Source organism: Pleurodeles waltl, chromosome 7 (assembly GCF_031143425.1).
Source record: "Pleurodeles waltl isolate 20211129_DDA chromosome 7, aPleWal1.hap1.20221129, whole genome shotgun sequence".
Taxonomy (NCBI): Eukaryota; Metazoa; Chordata; class Amphibia; order Caudata; family Salamandridae; genus Pleurodeles; species Pleurodeles waltl.
The window spans coordinates 1,226,988,267-1,227,006,143 of record NC_090446.1 but is presented as its reverse complement, the minus strand read 5'-3'; positions in this window follow the sequence as shown (position 1 = coordinate 1,227,006,143).

The following is a 17,877-nucleotide window of genomic DNA, read 5'->3' as shown; positions in this document are numbered from 1 at the left end:
GTGGTGCTGTTAGACCTGTTGGTAGTGAGCGTTTGATACGGTGGCTTTTTTAATCTTGCTGAATAGATTAAGGGGCTCATTACGAGTTCAGCAGACAGGAAACTCATCCACCGAACTTCCAATAGGGAGGTAACTGCCTTACTGGCTACCTCCCCACTGGGCCCATTATGATTTCCCTGCTGGGCTGATGGATCCCAGTGGGAAAGTGGCAGAAGAATTGTCGCTGGCTCTTAATGGTGCTGGTGGCAATGCTGCCCCCTGCTGGGGGCACCAGAACACTCACAATGCTCACTGTCTGCAGAGCAGACGGTGAGCATTGCAAGGGTGCTGGACGGGGGACCCCTGAACAGGCATGGGGCCCCCTGTACCTGTTCTCCGCCAGCCTTTTAAAACCACCATGAAAAGGCTGGCGGAAAACCAGGTCATAATCAGCAGGGCGGCGCTGCATGCACCGTGGCCCTGGCTGATTGCAACCTGCGCCTGCTGCAAACCCGTCAGGATCACTGATCCCAAATAGATGGTAGTACCCTGGGGGTCTGAATGCCAGGGTTGTAATGTGGCAGTCGGACAGCCACAGCAGCTGTGATCCTCAATGCTACTGCAAGTCTGGTGGTTTAGTGACCACCAGACTCGTAATGAGGGACTAAGCCTATTTGACTTTAAAGGCACAGTGCTACAATGGATTTGTTCATTTTTGGAAGAACACTCTCAGCGGGTTTTCCTTCACCCAATTTCTTCACCCAAACCCCTGATTTGTCCAGTGTCTCAGGGCTCTGCCCTGTGCCTGCTGCCCTTCAACCTTTACTTGGCCTCTTTGACCACCCTTTGTGAGACCTGAGGAGTGAAGGTGGTAACTGCTGTCCTCATTTAGAGAACATTCAGGTGCAGACTTCCGCAATTTTAAAGAATGCTTAAAGGGCACTGCCAACTGGATGGACGCTAAATTTTTTAAAATCAAATGTGGACAAAACTGAGGTTCTCTTTTTCAGCCAGATTGTTCCTCCTTTCTCGAGCCTCTGGTGGCCTACCAAACTGCACCTACCACTGGTATCATCTGCATCAGTGAGAAATGTAGGGATCATGCTTGATTCTGACCTTTCTTTTGCTATTTAAATCAGGCAGATCTCATCTTCCTGCTTTCTGAAGTTAAGGTCAGTCAGGAAGCTATTGCTTCTGTTTCCGGAAGAGACCTAAAAAACATAATCCATGCTCTTGTGACATTGCATTTGGATTATTCCAACTGCCTATATCTGGGTCTTCCTGCTCTCCTGATCCTTAGGCTTCAAATCAAATAGAATGCAGCAGCCAGGCTGATACGTCAGGTCCCCTTCCACCAACACATCTCACCTCATCTGAATCTGATTCATTGGCTTTTTGTTGCTAAGAGGGTTGAGTTCAAAGCCCTGACATTGGTGTTCTGAGACACTGGGGGCAATGGCCCTCAATACCTGAGCAATAGACTCAGTCGGTACAAACAGGTGAGATCCCTGAGATTTAATCATCTTCGACTCTTGAGCATTCCGAGTTTTGCCAAAGATTGCCAGGGTGGCAGGTCTTTTTCAGTATTGACAGCTAAGCTCTGGAACGCCTTGTCTATTAAACCCTGTATGGCCAAGCCTGAGCACCGCTTCAGGAAAAATCTCAAAACATGGCTCTTTAAGCAAGTGTGGATATAGGGGTCTAGCTTCTTTCTTCTGTCTCTGCTTTTGAGCACTGGGACACCTCAGTTGAGGCAGCCATGCACTTTACAAACTGGACTTGATTGACTGATTGATTTACCTAAATTAGGAATGTGACTTAAGCACTTCCTCTTCAATTAGTTTGTGGAACAAAATTTGGATTCAATTATGGAAATCCTGTAGTGCATCTAATGCTAGTTAAACCCTATTGAACCCTATTTTCTATTTACAATAGACTTTTGATTACCCCAGTGAGTTGATCAACTTTGAATTAAGAGTAAACAAGTCCAAAGAATGCAGCACTCTTAGGGGCAGATTTATACTTTTGCACGCAAAACTGCGTTAACGCAGTTATGCGTGAAAAAGTATAGCGCCAGCTAGCGCCAATGCAAGACGCCCGCTGGGTGCCATATTTATGGAATGGTGCTACCTGGCGCTAATGCCCTGTTAGCGTCCTTGGAAAGGATGCTGACAGGGATGGGGAGGCGTAGGGTGAACCGGGGCTTGTGAGCCGAATTATGGCGCTACACAGTTTAGAGGCAAAAAAATTGCCTCTAAGCAGTGTAGCGCTATTTTCTGGTGCACTACTCCCATGGACATGGCTCCTGTCTTAGTAAAGAGAGAAGCCATGCCCCCCCAACTCAATGGCCATGTCCAGGGGATGAATGTCCCCCGGGCATGACCACTGGGGCCAATGCTGTGCAGGGGGCCCCAAGTCAGGGCCCCGAGCAGTGTTGGTGAAAAAAATACTTATCCAGACTTACCTGGGATGGGTCCCCCAACCTTAGGTGTCCTCCTAGTGTGGGTGGGAGTTTCCCTGGGGCCAGGGAAGGGCACCTGTGGGCAATTTCCATGGTCTCCGACCATGAAAATATGCCTGCAGATCCCCTTAAACCTGGCCATACCCAGGCGTTAAATAATGGCTTTAAGCAAGCTTAGCGCCATTATTTAAGGCCCCCATCCCCTGTGCTGGATTTTAGCACTGGGGGATAAATATGGCCCATAGGCTATATTGTCCTTTTCTGGATGGAAACACCTAACTTGCATCTCATTGACGCAAGGTAGGTTTTCCCCTCCAGAAAATGATGTTAACTCCATAACTTTGGCGCTAGACATGTCTAGCCCCAAAGTATAAATATGGAGTTAGGTTTGCGCTGAATTAGCGTAAAGAAACAAAATGACGCTACTTCAGTGCAAACCGAGTATAAATGTGGGCCTTAGTCTGATTAATGAATTTATTAAGGCACTTCCCAGATATCAAATAGAAGCACATGAAAATATGAACATATGCATTTAACTTGAATGCAGTGAAGCAAGTGTATATGCCAAAATGTTGACAGCAGTTAAACAATGATAGGCAGAAAATGTGCAATACATCAATCAATCAATGAATCCCAAAAATTTGTAGAGCGCGCTACTCACCCGTGAGGGTCTCAAGGCGCTTGGGGGGAGGGAAACCGGGGGAGTGAGGGGGCAGGGAGGGTCACTGGTCGAACAGCCATGTCTTGAGGTTCTTTCTGAAGACCAGTAGGTCTTTGGTTTTGCGAAGGTTGGTGGGGAGAGAGTTCCAGGTTTTGGGGGCGAGGTAGGAGAAAGACCTGCCTCCTGTGGTGGTGCACTGGATGCGGGGGACTGTGGCTAGGGCGAGGTCGGCTGATCGGAGGTTGCGTATGGGAGTGTGGAAGTTTACTCTTTCATTGAGGTAGGTTGGGCCAGTGTTGTGGAAGGATTTGTGTGCACAAATGAGGATCTTGAATGTGATTCTCTTGTCTATGGGAAGACAGTGAAGGGATTTGAGGTGTGGTGAGATATGTTTGTGGCGGGGGAGGACAAGGACGAGGCGCGCGGCTGTGTTCTGGATTCTTTGGAGTTTGCATTTGAGTTTGAGTGTGAATGAGGGCGTTACCGTAGTCCAGTCTGCTGCTGATGTGTGCGTGGGTGACTGTCTTTCTGGTTTCTGGGGGATCCATTTGAAGGATTTTTTAGAGTGCGGAGTGTGTGGAAGCAGGAGGAGGTTAGAGCATTGATTTGCTGTGTCATGGAGAGGGAGGGGTAGAGGATGATGCCGAGGTTGAGGGCTGGGTTGCGGGGGTGGGTGCGGGGCCTAGGGCAGTGGGCCACCAGGAGTCGTCCCATGTGGTTTTGTTGTGGCCGAAGATGATGATCTCGGTTTTGTTTGAGTTGAGCTTGAGGTGGTTAGTGGTCATCCAGTTGGCGGTGTCTAGGAGAGCGGCGTGTAGGTTGGTTTTGGCGGTGGTGGGGTTACGGGTGAGGGAGAGGATGAGTTGGGTGTCATCTGCGTAGGAGAGGATAGTGATTCCGTGTGCTCGGAGGATGTTGGCTAGGGGGATCATGTAGATGTTGAAGAGTGTGGGGCTGAGGGAGGACCCTTGGGGGACTCCGCAGGTGATCTTGGTTGTGTTGGAGTGGAAGGGCCGAAGGTGGACTCTCTGGGTCCGGTCGGTGAGGAAGGAGTTGAGCCAGTCTAAGGCTTTGTGGCCGATTCCTATGTTGTGGAGGCGTGTGCGGAGTGTGTGGTGGCAGACGGTGTCAAAAGCTGCGGAGAGGTCTAGGAGGATGAGTGCGACGGTCTTGCCTTTGTCGACTTTGGTCCTGATGTCATCAGTGCATGCGATGAGGGCGGTTTCTGTGCTGTGGTTCTTGCGGAAACCAGATTGAGAGGGGTCAAGGGTGTTGGTTGCTTCGAGGAAGTGGGATAGGCGGGTGTTGACTAATTTCTCTGCAACCTTGGCGGGGAAAGGGAGGAGGGAGATGGGGCGGTAGTTGGAGAGGATCTCCGGGTCGGCTTGTTTTTTTTTAGGAAAGCGGTAATTTCTGCGTGTTTCCAGGGGTCTGGGTAGGTGGCGGAGTCGAAAGAGGAGTTGATTATGTTGTAGAGTATGGGGGTGATGGTATGGCTAGCTTTGGTGTAGATGCCGTGTGGACAGGGGTCGGAGGGGGAACCAGAGTGGATGGAGTTCATGTTTTTTTCGGTTTCTTCGTGTGTGGTGGGTGTCCATGTGGATAGTGTGGAGGGGGGGTCTTGAGTGGGGGTCGAGTTGGGTGAGTGAGGGGTATGTGTGGTGGGTGTGTGTGGTATGAAGCTGCTGTGGATGTCCAGGATTTTGTGGAGGAAGTGGTTGGAAAGGGCATCACATAGGGGCTGTGTGTGTGTGGGGTCTATGTTGCTGGCTTTGGGTTTGGCAAGTTTATTGATGATGGTGAAGAGTTCTTTGTTGTTTTGAGAGTTGTAGTCAAGGCGTGTCTTGTAGTGATCTCTTTTAGCGGTGCGTATGAGTTGGTCATGGGTGCGAATGGTGGTTTTGAGGGTGGAGAAGTTGGTTGAGGAAGGTTCTAGTCTCTATATTTTCTCAGCTTGGCGGCATTTGCGCTTGGAGTCTTGGAGTTCAGGGGTGAACCATGGGGCGTTCTTGATGTTGTGGGCGGTGATGTGTTTTCTGAGGGGGGCTAGTGTGTCTGCGCAGGTTGTGATCCATTTGGAGAGGTTGTGTGCTCCTGCGTTGGGGTCGTTGGTGTGGGGGGGTTATGGGCCATTTGGGAGTTTAGTCGTTCTGTGGGGATCTTGTCCCACATGCGGTATGGTGTGGTGTGTTGATGGTAGTGTGTGGGGGGTTTGGTGAAGGAGAAATGGATGCAGCGGTGGTCAGTCCAGAGGAGTTCGGTGGTGTAGGCTATGTGTTGGCTTGAGGTGAAGATTGCGTCCAGCGTGTGTCCTGCTGTGTGGGTGGGTGCGGTGACCAGTTGTTTGAGTCCGAGGTTGTTGAGGTTGTCTATGAGGGAGGTAGTGTTGTGGTCTTGTGGGTTTTCTAAGTGAAAGTTGAAATCACTGAGGATGATGTAGTCTGTAGAGGTGAGGGCATACGGGCTGATGCTGTTGACGATGGTGTCGCAGAAGGCGGGGCATGGTCCGGGTGGTCTGTAGATTAGTGTACCTCTGAGGGTGGAGTTGTTGTTGATGTGGATGAGGAAGTGCATGTGTTCAGTGTTGCCGATAGTGTCTTGGGAGCTGGTGGTGACTTTGATGGTGCCTCTGTGTAGGATGGTGATGCCACCGCCTGGCCTGTTGAGGCGGTCTTTGTGTTGGAGTTTGTATCCTTTGGGGGTGGCTATGGCTATGTCAGGTTCTGAGGAGGGGTTGGTCCAGGTTTCCGTGAGGAAGGCGATGTCAGGTGAGTGTGATGTGATGAGGTCCCAGAGTTCTATGGCATGTTTGTGAAGGGAGCGGATGTTGAGCAGCAGGCAGTTCAGGTGGTTGTGGTGGGTGGCGTTGGTGTGGTGCGTGAGGGTGTTGTTGCGGGATATGTTCTGGTTGTGGGCTGGTGTGCTGCGGGGTTGGTTGGTGGGGGCAGGGTGGGTGAGTCTTATGTTGGGGGTGTTGTGTTTGTTGAAGGTGGGGTCGCTATGGTTGGTGTGTGGTGTGAGGGATGACGAGCAGGAGAAGTGGCAGGAGTGGCAGGTGAAGGGGCCATGAGTGTGTGTGGGGCTAGATGTGGTGCATGTGGGGCGGGGGCCTGGGTTGAGAGAGTGGAGGGTGAGGGGGGAGTAGGTGTGTCTGAGAGGGCCAGGGGTTCTGGTGCTGGGCGCGGTCTAGGCGCGGACGGGCGCAGAACGGCTTGCCTTTGGCTTGCCTTTGGTGCGCCACCGGCGCGGCCGCACTGCGGCTGCCATAAGAGGAAGGGAGGGTGGGAGTGGCAGCTGGGAGGCGGGAGGGCCTGTCCAATGAGAGGGCTGGGAAGCGGGCCCGCAGGGGACGCACCGGCGGGGAAAAAAGCCTAACGAAGAGGTGAGAAGGAGGGGGGAGGTGGGAGGGGCCGCAGGGTATGCAGCGGCGGGGAAAAAAGCCTAACAAAGGCGGGAGGGGCACAGGGGACGCAGCGGCGGGGAGAAAAGGTAACAGGAGAGGAGGTGGCGCGGAGGGCGGAGCGGGGAGCGACCTACCTGCAAGCAGGGTCAAAGGTTGCTCCCTGCTAGCGCGCCGTGGCTGCCATAAGAGGAGGGGAGGGTGGGAGTGGCAGCTGGGAGGGCCTGTCCAATGAGAGGCCTGGGGGGCGGGGCCGCAGGGGACGCACCAGCGGGGAAAAAAGCCTAACGAAGAGGTGAGAAGGAGGGGGAGGTGGGAGGGGCCGCAGGAGACGCAGCGACGGGGAAAAAAGCCTAACGAAGAGGTGAGAAGGAGGGGGGAGGTGGGAGGGGCCGCAGGGGATGCAGCGGCGGGGAGAAAAGGTATCGGGAAAGGAGGTGGCGCGGAGGGCGGAGCGGGGAGCGACCTACCGGCAAGCAGGGTCAAAGGTTGCTCCCTGCGAGCGCGCCGCAGCTGCCATAAGAGGAGGGGAGGGTGGGAGTGGCAGCTGGGAGGCGGGAGGGTCTGTCCAATGAGAGGGCTGGGGGCGGGGCCCAGGGGACGCAGCGGCGGGGAAAAAAGCCTAACGAAGAGGTGATAAGGACGGGGGAGGCGGGAGGGGCCGCAGGTGACGCAGCGGCAGCGAAAAAAGCCTAACGAAGAGGTGAGAAGGAGGGGGGAGGCGGGAGGGACCGCAGGGGATGCAGCGGCGGGGAGAAAAGGTAGCGGGAGTGGAGGTGGCGCGGAGGGCAGAGCGCTGAGCGACCTACTTGCAAGCAGGGTCAACAGTGAATATAGGCAGTGAAAATATATATATGTATATAATTATATTTATATTCAAACTAACTAATTAAGAAATAAAAATGCATCGCCATAGAGTTTGAATCCTTTACCCTTGCCATCAAGCTGAGGAACCCTGATTGGCTGATGCAGGAGGCCATCCCCAAAATTTGATTTTTGGGGGATTCAGATGAGCTCCTTCCTCAGTGCCAAGTTTCCCCACCAAATTTGCCTTAAACCAGCTTAAGAGGAAGATGTTAGTAATCCCCCCCCCCCACCTTCGGTTATGAAATTCAAGTGCTGGATGTACTTGGTCTGTGTTGAAAACACTCAAACGAACAGGCCTTGCCCTAGTGTGCATTCCATAGACAGAGCTGTACTTTTCCTTGATGAAAACATTTCCAGGCTGAGACCCTCTTATCATGTCTACCTTCAACATTCCCCAAATGTTCCAGCATGGTGTAACTCTGTGCTTTGAAAAAAGCACAAACATGTTCTGTTTGGAAACCAACTCTGTGTGGAAAAGCCCTGCGCCTCCGGCACCACACCTGAAGCTAAGCACAAAATGGAGTCAGTGGTCAAGATGGAGTCAGTTGTCAAATACACATAGCATTACAGCCGTTCACTCTACATAGTATAAATCCACTTAATCTCCCCACTTGCTGGTCATGCAAAGCCACAACCTCCAACATAAAGCACATGCTATTTTATTGTCCCTCCTCTTATCAATTATGGTTACAAGTTTGAAAGCAGGTGAATACCATCTTTCACACACAAGTTCCTTTTACTTTCACAATTATATTTCTAGGTAGTGTTTCAGAGCATTGGCCTGCACATTCACTTAAAGTTGAAGTTCTAGATTTTTTTCTCATCATTGCTTTTCAATAACTCACTAAACTTTAGAAAGACTCTTCTAATATATCTTTTTAAGCATGGTAGAATGGTTTTTGCTATAAATACAGGCTTGACCGAGTGCATGTCAATCCAATATATCTAACAAATAAAAAAGACATTAATTGGCTACCTGTGACCATATGTCTAGACTCTACTGCAAAATTTGCCAATTTGCATAATCCAGTAATTGAATAGGTACCCAAACCTTACTGACTTTTTGCTAACCTTTATGCACATTTTTTAAAGATATAATTTTATCTATGCCATTATTAATGCACATGTATTTGCTCATTTGGCAACGCTATTGATCAAATATATTTTTTGTCTATGTTACTGCTACATTTTCTCAGTTTTTCCGTTGTATTTGTCTTTTCTTTCCCTTCCTCCCTTCTTTCCCACTTTTTTTATTCAATTACTATTCCACATGATTTGATTTACATGATTATATATTATTATATTGTATTATGTCTAGCTGCTAAATATAATTCATTCTTAAAACTTAAAAAAAAGAAGAAGGTTTATAACTCCCCTTCCATGCATAAAATAATCCATACTTCTCTGAACATTGAATAGGCTGAAATAGTAGCTCACACCCCAAAAAGGGGGATTCACACACTGCTGGCTCTGATATAATGTACTTATAAAAAAAATCACTGAAATGCACCCACCAAAATGGGACGAGTTGCAATTCTAACATCACATTTCCTTGACATTGTGATACAAAAACACTGATTGATATTTGTGGTGCATATGTTGTGTTCAATGGCAAGTGAAAAAGGGAAGTTGTTAGTGCTCTCTATGCACTTAACTAAGGACAAGACAATTTCTTACAAAAAGTCTTAAGGGAAGTAGTAAGTTTTAAAGGAGGGAGTCTAATGATCCTGATCTCAACACAGTATAGGAGAATACTATGGACAGGTCAGACCACACATGAACAGCTATAGAGAATTAACAAAAAGCAAACACAGAAGCTGGGAATTATACATGCTTGGAGTCAGACACTTGAGGGAAAAAGCACTATACATTGTTCTTACCTACATACTCGACTTACTCCAGAATAGATATACGGGGTCATTTTGACCCCGGGGTAAAAACCAGCTACCGCCGCGGCGACGGTCACCAAAAGACTGTCACTGGGGCCATCAGCCAGATTATGACCACAGCCATATTTCCGACCAAAGAATGGCAGAAATTCGGCTGTGGCCATGCCGTCGGATGGCTGGTGCTGCTGCCAGCAGCGCCATGCCAGTAGACTGCTGCAGACTGTATCATGACACATGATGCAGCCTGGTAGCGTTCTGCTGGTGGTCGCTGCTGCTGGCAGCAGTGTCCCGTCTCCTGGTAAGTCAGGTGCTCTGACAGGGGAAGTGGGTGGGGGTGAGTGTGTATGTTTGTGCGTGCGTGTATGCAGGTGTGTATTGGCTCCTAGCCTAACCTATGGTAGTGGAGCACTGCGTGTGTGTGATGCAGTATATTTAAATACAATCATAATAAAACTGCATAGGGAGCTATTTCTCCTACCACCAAACACATCACCGGCACAAATATGCTTGGAGTTCAGGTTCGTAAACCGGACAATAGCCAGAAAATGAGTCTATGCAAAAATCTGGTATAGAATAAAAACAAATAACAAGAACGATCTGTGCCAAGTATAGTGGCAAGAATTGCAGGTTATGTAAAAATGGGAAGAGGAAGTTGATACACTTTTTTATGTCTTTGTTTAGCATTAGTGCAAGAAAGAAAATGCTTGTTAAAATCTTTTTTTAATCAGCGTGGGATACGAACATATCGACTAGCAGAAATAGCATTTCTAAAGGCAGATGATCCAATTCTGAAATATGGTATGGTGAAATTTTTAAATGAGGCAGGGAAGAAATTTTTAGTAAATGAGAGAATAGAATTTTTACTGTAGCAGGAGGGGGATAATACGAAATTGTAAAAATGAACTAATCAACCTATGTGTTTTTGTTAAAAGATGGAGTCTATGCTCTGTTTTTAAACTGTATTTTCTTTTAAGATGTTGTAATATTTATGTATTTTAAATGCAGCTATTGTGATTTTATATGGTAACTTATAGTATATTTTTGTAATGTTTATTATTAACTGTACAATAAAGATTTATTCATTCGTACATTTACACAATCACTTAAAGACAGGGAACTGATATTGGGCCAATCTATTTCACAGGGCATGCTGCACAGGGCCAAACTGTCTCAGGTTATAGGCAACAATCAAATGAATAACAGTTTAGAAGAAACTTCTCAAGCAATGTACTGGGGCACATTTTAAGTTTTTGTTAGGGGCAAATGTTTTGCCATGGCTGTGTGGTTACCTAGTATGTTAGCCTATTTTAGGGTTACATTGTGAATGAAATTAAATTAGCTGACGAGAGATATAAAAGAACTGGCTTTATCGACACTCAAGACACTGACATAACAGGGCAACTGCAATTTCTGTTGGCTAATAGGGCAGAAAGAGCCGTCCCTACACTTAATTGCATGATTTATAATATAGGAGACACAGCTGCATTGACAAAGTAATGATACATGACTTGTGAAGAAGCTTGATCAAATTTGTGGGGAAATGGAGGAAACCCAGTATTTTGAGAAAAGTTTTGGTGCCTTGAAACATATGGGGGGAGGGTGCAGGGTTCACATATATTTACAATTTATATAAAGTATCCCAGCCAAGTATAATAGAGGAATAGTCAGAGAGGGAATCCGACAAACAACAACTATTTGTGGATGCAGGAGTGGTGGGAACATCAATGTGGGACTTGATATGGCTTTCCCCCAAACACAGACCACAGAATATATACTACAGCTACCCCAGATTATATACTACAGCCAAATCCTGAGCATGCTTATGGATATTTGGGACAAAATAGCCATTAAGTCACATATTACATCATTCTCATTGCCACTCACTCCCATTTTAGACAAGTCAAAATTTACCCATGCCTAGGGAAACACAAAGCATCAAAACTGGAGATTAGATCTCTGGAGAATAATATCAAATATGATTAAAAATCTGTCAATCTGGGTGTTTCTTGAATGTAAACAAGGCTATGGAATCCATGAACTCAAAATGTTTTAGATATCAACTGGTACTACAGCCAATGGTTAAGGAGACCAATACGTGTAAAAAGGAAAATACATGACAATAGGCATTTTCCACATATGCAACCAGGATCTCAAGCAACATGCCTGTACCCATCAGTACCACCCCAATGCTTCTCCATAGAGGGCAGTACATCACAAGTTATTAACCATTCACAACTAGGCTTTCTCTCCTATTAAGTGCCAACTTTAAGCTTACATTTGACTATATACCTTGCTCCACTGCCTTATTGGTAGGTGTGTGCTATAACATTACTGGATGCATACATACACATACACTAAAGTTGGAGGAAAATATGTTGACCTTGTAATATGGTACCAAAGGTTGGATTTTAACTTCAACAAACTATTGAATAAACCTTGAAATGAAAAATCCTGGAAACATATGGAGAATAGAACAAGGCCTATCAGAAAAGATTTCCAGGGCAATTTGAGTGGCCCAGGGGAAGGAAATAAATACAGTGAATCTGTCCATACAATATAGGGAGTTGGCCCTGAAAGTCATGACAGTATGGTACTTAACACCTCATAAACTCCACAGGATATTTCCTGGTACACCAGATAGGTGCTGAAGGAGGGTGGGAGATGGATACACTATTGTATATATGGTAGGATGTCCCAGAATCTAGGTATATTTGCAAGAAGTACTGGTTGTCATCAAGGATAAAGTGAGTTTCACAATACCAGCATTGCCAGCTATCACCATAATGGGCCTCAACCTCATGAATATCACGAAATCCCTATTACATCCTGGAAATGAACACAAACATTACTATTCTATCTAAAATAACACTCATCAGGCATCAAAAGCAAGCAATAAGATGTAGCATACTTAACATTAGAGAATTTGGGAGACAATTACAGTAGACAGGTTTCTTGTACATGTGTCCAAAGAATGAGATATTTTAAGGGATTTGCAGCCAGTGTGGACTAATAGACATTTGGACCATGCCACTGCTCAACACCACATCGCATGGTAGGAACCTTCTCACGTGCTTACTGCCGATTCTCTGGCAGCATCACTAGCACCTTACCAACCGCACACATCTCACCCGATATTTTATGCATACTCCATAACACCAGATCTCTCTTCAAACATGCCATTGAGGTTTGGGACCTCATCGATATGCACTCCCCAGACATCCTCTTTCTCACTGACACCTGACTCAATCCATCATCCACGTCAGCCATTGCCAAAGCCATCCCTCCTGGCTACCTGATCATCTGCAAGAGAGGCACAACAAATACAGTGGAGGCCTCACTCCACTCCATGGTACATTTCTACATCATTGCGCCCCATTCCAGCAAACCAAAACCAATGATCAACATCAGTCACAATTGAAACAACATAGCAGAGGCAGAGTGGACCCACACTCTCATAGTCAACCAGCCTATCCTCATAGGCATCCTACAAAATGACCTATCCCCTCTCAACAACTGGATCTCAGACTGCGCTAACACCTTCGCTCCCATGAAGAAAATCAGGCACAGAAGGATGACTGTTCAAGCATAGTGGTACAAGGAAGACCTAAGAGTCTTCAAGCCTATTACAAGAAACAGGAAAGAAGATGGAGAGTCCAGACAACACCTCCAGAGTAGGGAAGTGTAAAAGTTCAGCTCCACAGACGGAGTTTGCAGAATTCGGTTACTCTATGCTACATGGGTAACATCAAGTTGCCGCTGAATTCTGGCATCCGTCATGCAGTGGAATTTGTTTTTCATGCTGCACAAGAGTTGTTTTGGCATGCGCTGGTAAATGTGCCAAGGTTTGCTCTGTGCCAGCAAGGGCACTCTTGCTGCCCAAATGTGTGGTTTCCCACCAGCAATAAGCCTTTCAAATCAATTTTCATGGTGTTGGCAAGCATAAGCAGGCACAGCTGCTCCTCACGCAGAATTTTAGCTTCGGAAGCAGCTAAATCCACTCAAAAAGGAGTTTTTGAGTTAATCTTCTCCTCCAAAGGACCTTTCAGGTTGTTTTTTTAGTGCAAATAGCATTTTTTTACTTTATGTTTTTTTTTTCAACAGGAAGGAAGTGCCCCAGAGGCTCCAACTTCTTTATCAATCAATCTGTTTTTGTAAAGCGCAAGTTACTCACCTGTGAGGGTCTCAAGGCACTGGGGGGTTAGGGGTGGAGTCACGTCTTGAGGTTCTTCCTGAAGATGGTGAGCAATGGGCTTTGTGTGAGGTATAGGGACAGGTTGTTCCAGCTCTTTGCTGCAATGTGGATGAAGGATCATCCTTCGGTGGTGTTTTTTTAAATATGAGGGATAGTGGCCAGAGCCAGTTGAGTGGAGAGGAGGGATCTGGAAGTGTTGTGGAAGGAGACGCAGTGGTTAAGGTAGACCCATCTTATGTGGATGGCTTTGTATGTGTGGGTGAGGGTCCTCAGGTGCTAGGAGATATGTTCTTGGCATGGTGGTTAAGGACAAGTCTGGTGGCGGAGTTCTGGATGAGTTGCAGCATTTTGATGTTTCTCGTTGTGGTGCCAGCATAGAGAGCTTTGTGGTAGTCAAGCTTGCTTGTGAGTAGGGCATGGGTGACTCTCTGCGGCTGTCTGCTTGGATCCCTTTGAAAGTTTTCCAGAGTTAGGGAGGGTGTGCCAGCAGGAGAAGGTGACTGAGTTTACCTGTATGGTCATAGATAGGGAGGAGTTGTGGATGATGCCTAGGTTGCGGGCATTCTCAGTCGGTGAAGACGGGGGCTGAGAGATGTGGGCCACCAGGAGTCTGATGAGCTCTGTCTTCTCAGAGTTGAGCTTGAGGCAGCTTTCTCTCATCCAGGTGGTGACGGCTTCCATTCCCGAGTAGAAATTCCTTTTGGCAATTTTGTTGGTTCATGGGCTTGCCTTTTAAAATTCACTTGATTTCATCAGTAAAAGGCATGCATACATCATGCCTTTTCCGGTGTTTATCCCTCCTCGAGCGCACCAGCCAAGTACTGAACAAATACGAGGCTCCATGTTTTCTGCATGCTTTCTGGACTACTTTGTCTTTTTATTTCCTATGCAGCACGATCTCGCTGGGCAGTAATTGAGCGCTTTGCATGACTACCAGTTTAACTCTATTGTTTATCCTAGTGCTTCTTCGTGAATTCAAGGTTTTACACATCATGATCACATTTGTTTCTTTAAACATTATTTATTTGTACCTTTCCCATATCCCCATCCCTATCCCCACCTCCAACCGCCCTTCCCCTTGTTTAAAGGTACTAAAGTTCTGGAGGGAGAGGGCCTTGGGAGTTTACAGCGCTGATAACTCTAACTTGTTTAAATCAGAATTTTAGACAGTCTGCTTGTATTACTTGTTTACCCTTCCTTTTAGTGGCCACTGCTGGGAGCTTTTCAAGCTCTAAAAATGGCGTATAGTCTGTTGCAGAGGCCTGGAATGAAGTGTTAGTCTGTTTTTTCCCCAGATATTTGCAGTTGTGTGTAAATGGTAGTGCTTTCGCATGTGTACTACAAGACCATTGTGAATTGTTCTGTTTTTTGAGCGCCACAAGAGAAGGCACTGTAGATATTTTTCAGGTCTGAGCACAAAGCAGTGTGTGAAACCCTTAGTCTTGCACAGGTGCTTGCTTCTGACAACATTTGGGGTATAACTTATGTCCTGCGTATATTCAAATATAAACTTCCCTGGGTAGTTATTCTTTACTCTACGTACGCAGTCTGTAAATTGACTATCATTGCTCACAGGTCATATCTGTCTTTAATTGCCAGGGTCCTGGATGTGTGCTTTGGACTGATGAATGACTGATCCAAGCATAAGGAACGTGCTGTCATACTTCCACTCTAAACACAGCATCTAAACACTAATATAAGATCTAGTGCTAACAAAGTGCCTGGAAACATGTCACTATTAGTGTGAGAACCAGGGAATCCCCCTGGTGTTTACATATCGGCATCTCCTCACTAGCATTGTGCAACTTTCAAAGTGAAGCAGGTAGACCCCATCCACCACTGCAGGGCTCCGAATTGCTCATGTGCCTGGACTAGCTTTTTCAAGGGTTAGGAGCTGCCCAAGGCCCATGGTGGAGAGGCCTTAGGCACAGTGAGAGGATGTGAGCTACCATCAGATAGATACATGGGTGGTCAGGTTAACGTGGCAGAATCAGCGGTAATGACTGCAAAATTATGACCATGGCTTTGATCCCTCCCATAGGCAGCCAATGTATGACACCAACCGGCAGCGCAGTATGAGCACCAAACACGGAGGTAGCCACCTACAGGCAGACAAGGATCTGCCCACCATATTATGACAAAGCACACTGCCACGATTTCCGGGGCGGTAGCTACAACACTAAAAGCCTGGCAGAAACACTTCAGGAACCACTCACCTCCAGGGACACACAGGAGTTCGTGGCTGCCATGGAACCAGAACTAAAAAAAATCCCGATGCTGTACCATGCCATTGCCGTCCTGGAGCACCAACGTTGATGAAGACGATGACAGTGAGTACAGCCGCCTAGTACAAAATGGTGAGGGGGATAGTGACACACACACGCAAAACACACACCATACACACACCACACACCCAGAAACACATGCACAGGAATAAACAGCAATATAACCCCAGAGTAAAAAAAAGCAGGACACATACACAGTTCCAACCACTGTATTCCTTTTGTGTGAATATGTAAAATGCAAAAACATGCACAACTGCAGAAATAAATAAATGCAGGCCCAAAGGCCAGTCCAAAGTCACTAATGCCCACAGGGCAAAGTAAAAGCCCCAACGTGACTCCTCACAACATCGGGACTCCACTGTTCTGGGGCATCATGTAGGAAATGGGCCGGCACTTCAGGGGGCGGGGGTGGGCTAGGAAGGGTTGCAACTCATTGTGACTTGGCTCCTATCCCACTGGTTCTGGAGGGGGTTTCCTGCCCACAGGATGAGGAGGGGGCTGGCTGCCCACTAGTCCTGGAGGTGGATTCCTGCCCACAGGATGAGGAGGGGGCTAGCTGCTCACTGGTTATTGATGGTGCCCCTTGGCCTCTGTTTCCGGTTGCTGCGCCTTGGCTTCTGGTTCTGGATGCTGCTCCATGGTCACTATATAGTGGGCGTGCTGGTCCAGGGATTTCTGTGGGACCTCCTGGTCCAGAGATTTCTGGGGGGGGGGTCTCCTGGTCCAGGGATTTCTGAGGCTCCACCTTGACCAGGGATTGCTGGGGGGGTCCTTGGATGTCTGGGGAGGGGTCCTTGGCCTTAGATGTCTGGGGGCCTTCTTGGCCTTGGGTGTCTGGACGGCCTCCTTGGCCTTTGTTTTCTGGGGGGCCTCCTTGGCCTTGGATAGCTGGGGGGCCTCCTTAGCATTTGATTTCTGGGGGACCTCCTTGACCTTGGATTTCTGGTGGACTTCTTTGGCCTTCGATGTCTGGGTGTCCTCCTTGGCCTTTGATTTCTGGGGAGCCTCCTTGACCTTTGATTTCTGGTGTGCATCCTTGGGCAGGGACTTCGTTGAGGCCTCCTTGGCCATGGGTTTTGGAGGTGGCCCCATGACCTTCAAAATCTGTTTGGAAACGGGAGCACTTTAGCCCTCAGTTTGGGGGAAGGAGTGTCCATGTTGTGGAGGTCCTGATTTACACTCATGTGCCCCATAGTGGCAGCTGGAGACTTTAGGGGTGGATCTGTGTCGGACTGGGTGCTTGAGGTACTGGCCTGGGGTGGTGGGCCTTCCTTTTACAGGCAGGATGGGGGAGGGGGAGGGAAGAGGTCAAGATGGGCAAGGAAAAGCTTCTTAGGGACAATGGGGTGGGATGTGGGAGGAGGGATGGGAGTGGAGGTAGAGGGAGTGGTTTTAGGAGGAGGAGGTGCCCGCTCCTGGGTGAGCGGGCATGGGCAACTCGGTAGGTAGCTACTGGGAGGGCGGTGCTGGTACGGGGTGGCGGTAGAACCTGTAGCTGGGGTGGTACCAGAAGGGTCCACCACCAGAAGGGAGCTCCCATTAGAGGACAAATTAGAGTCAGTGGTGTCACCTCCTGTCCCCGCCGTGGTGCTCCCCTCACCCTCCGTTCCCCTCCTTGGCGTCAGTGGACTCTGCCTCCTGGGTCCCATGGGCTGCAGCTCCCTCACTCGCTGGTGCCCCTGCTCCTTTGCCAGATGATGCTAATCCACACATGGACAGGATGACAAAAGGAGAGGGGGGAGAGAAAGGGAGCACAGGGTCAGTCTCAGCACCAACAGCACAGATGGCAGACACATCACTGTCACACACTGTTACTGAGAATGGGCAGCATGGACCACACTGGCATACCATTAGCTGAGTACCACAGTAGGTAAATGCCAAACACTGCGAGCTACACACAAACTGGGACTACCTAAGCCCGGCCTGACATGGGAATCCACCTACCTAGCTATCTAATACATGCTTTATACCCTATTATCCTGACCTGGACCACGCAGCAATATCTGAATTAGCATATTGGGGCATCCATTGAGTAGCATCCTGCACCCAACTCCCATGCCAGGCAACATAGATAGTTGACATACACACTGTACTCCCCCCCGTTTGGCTGCTGTGATGCCCTCAAGTGCCCATCCAGCCATCT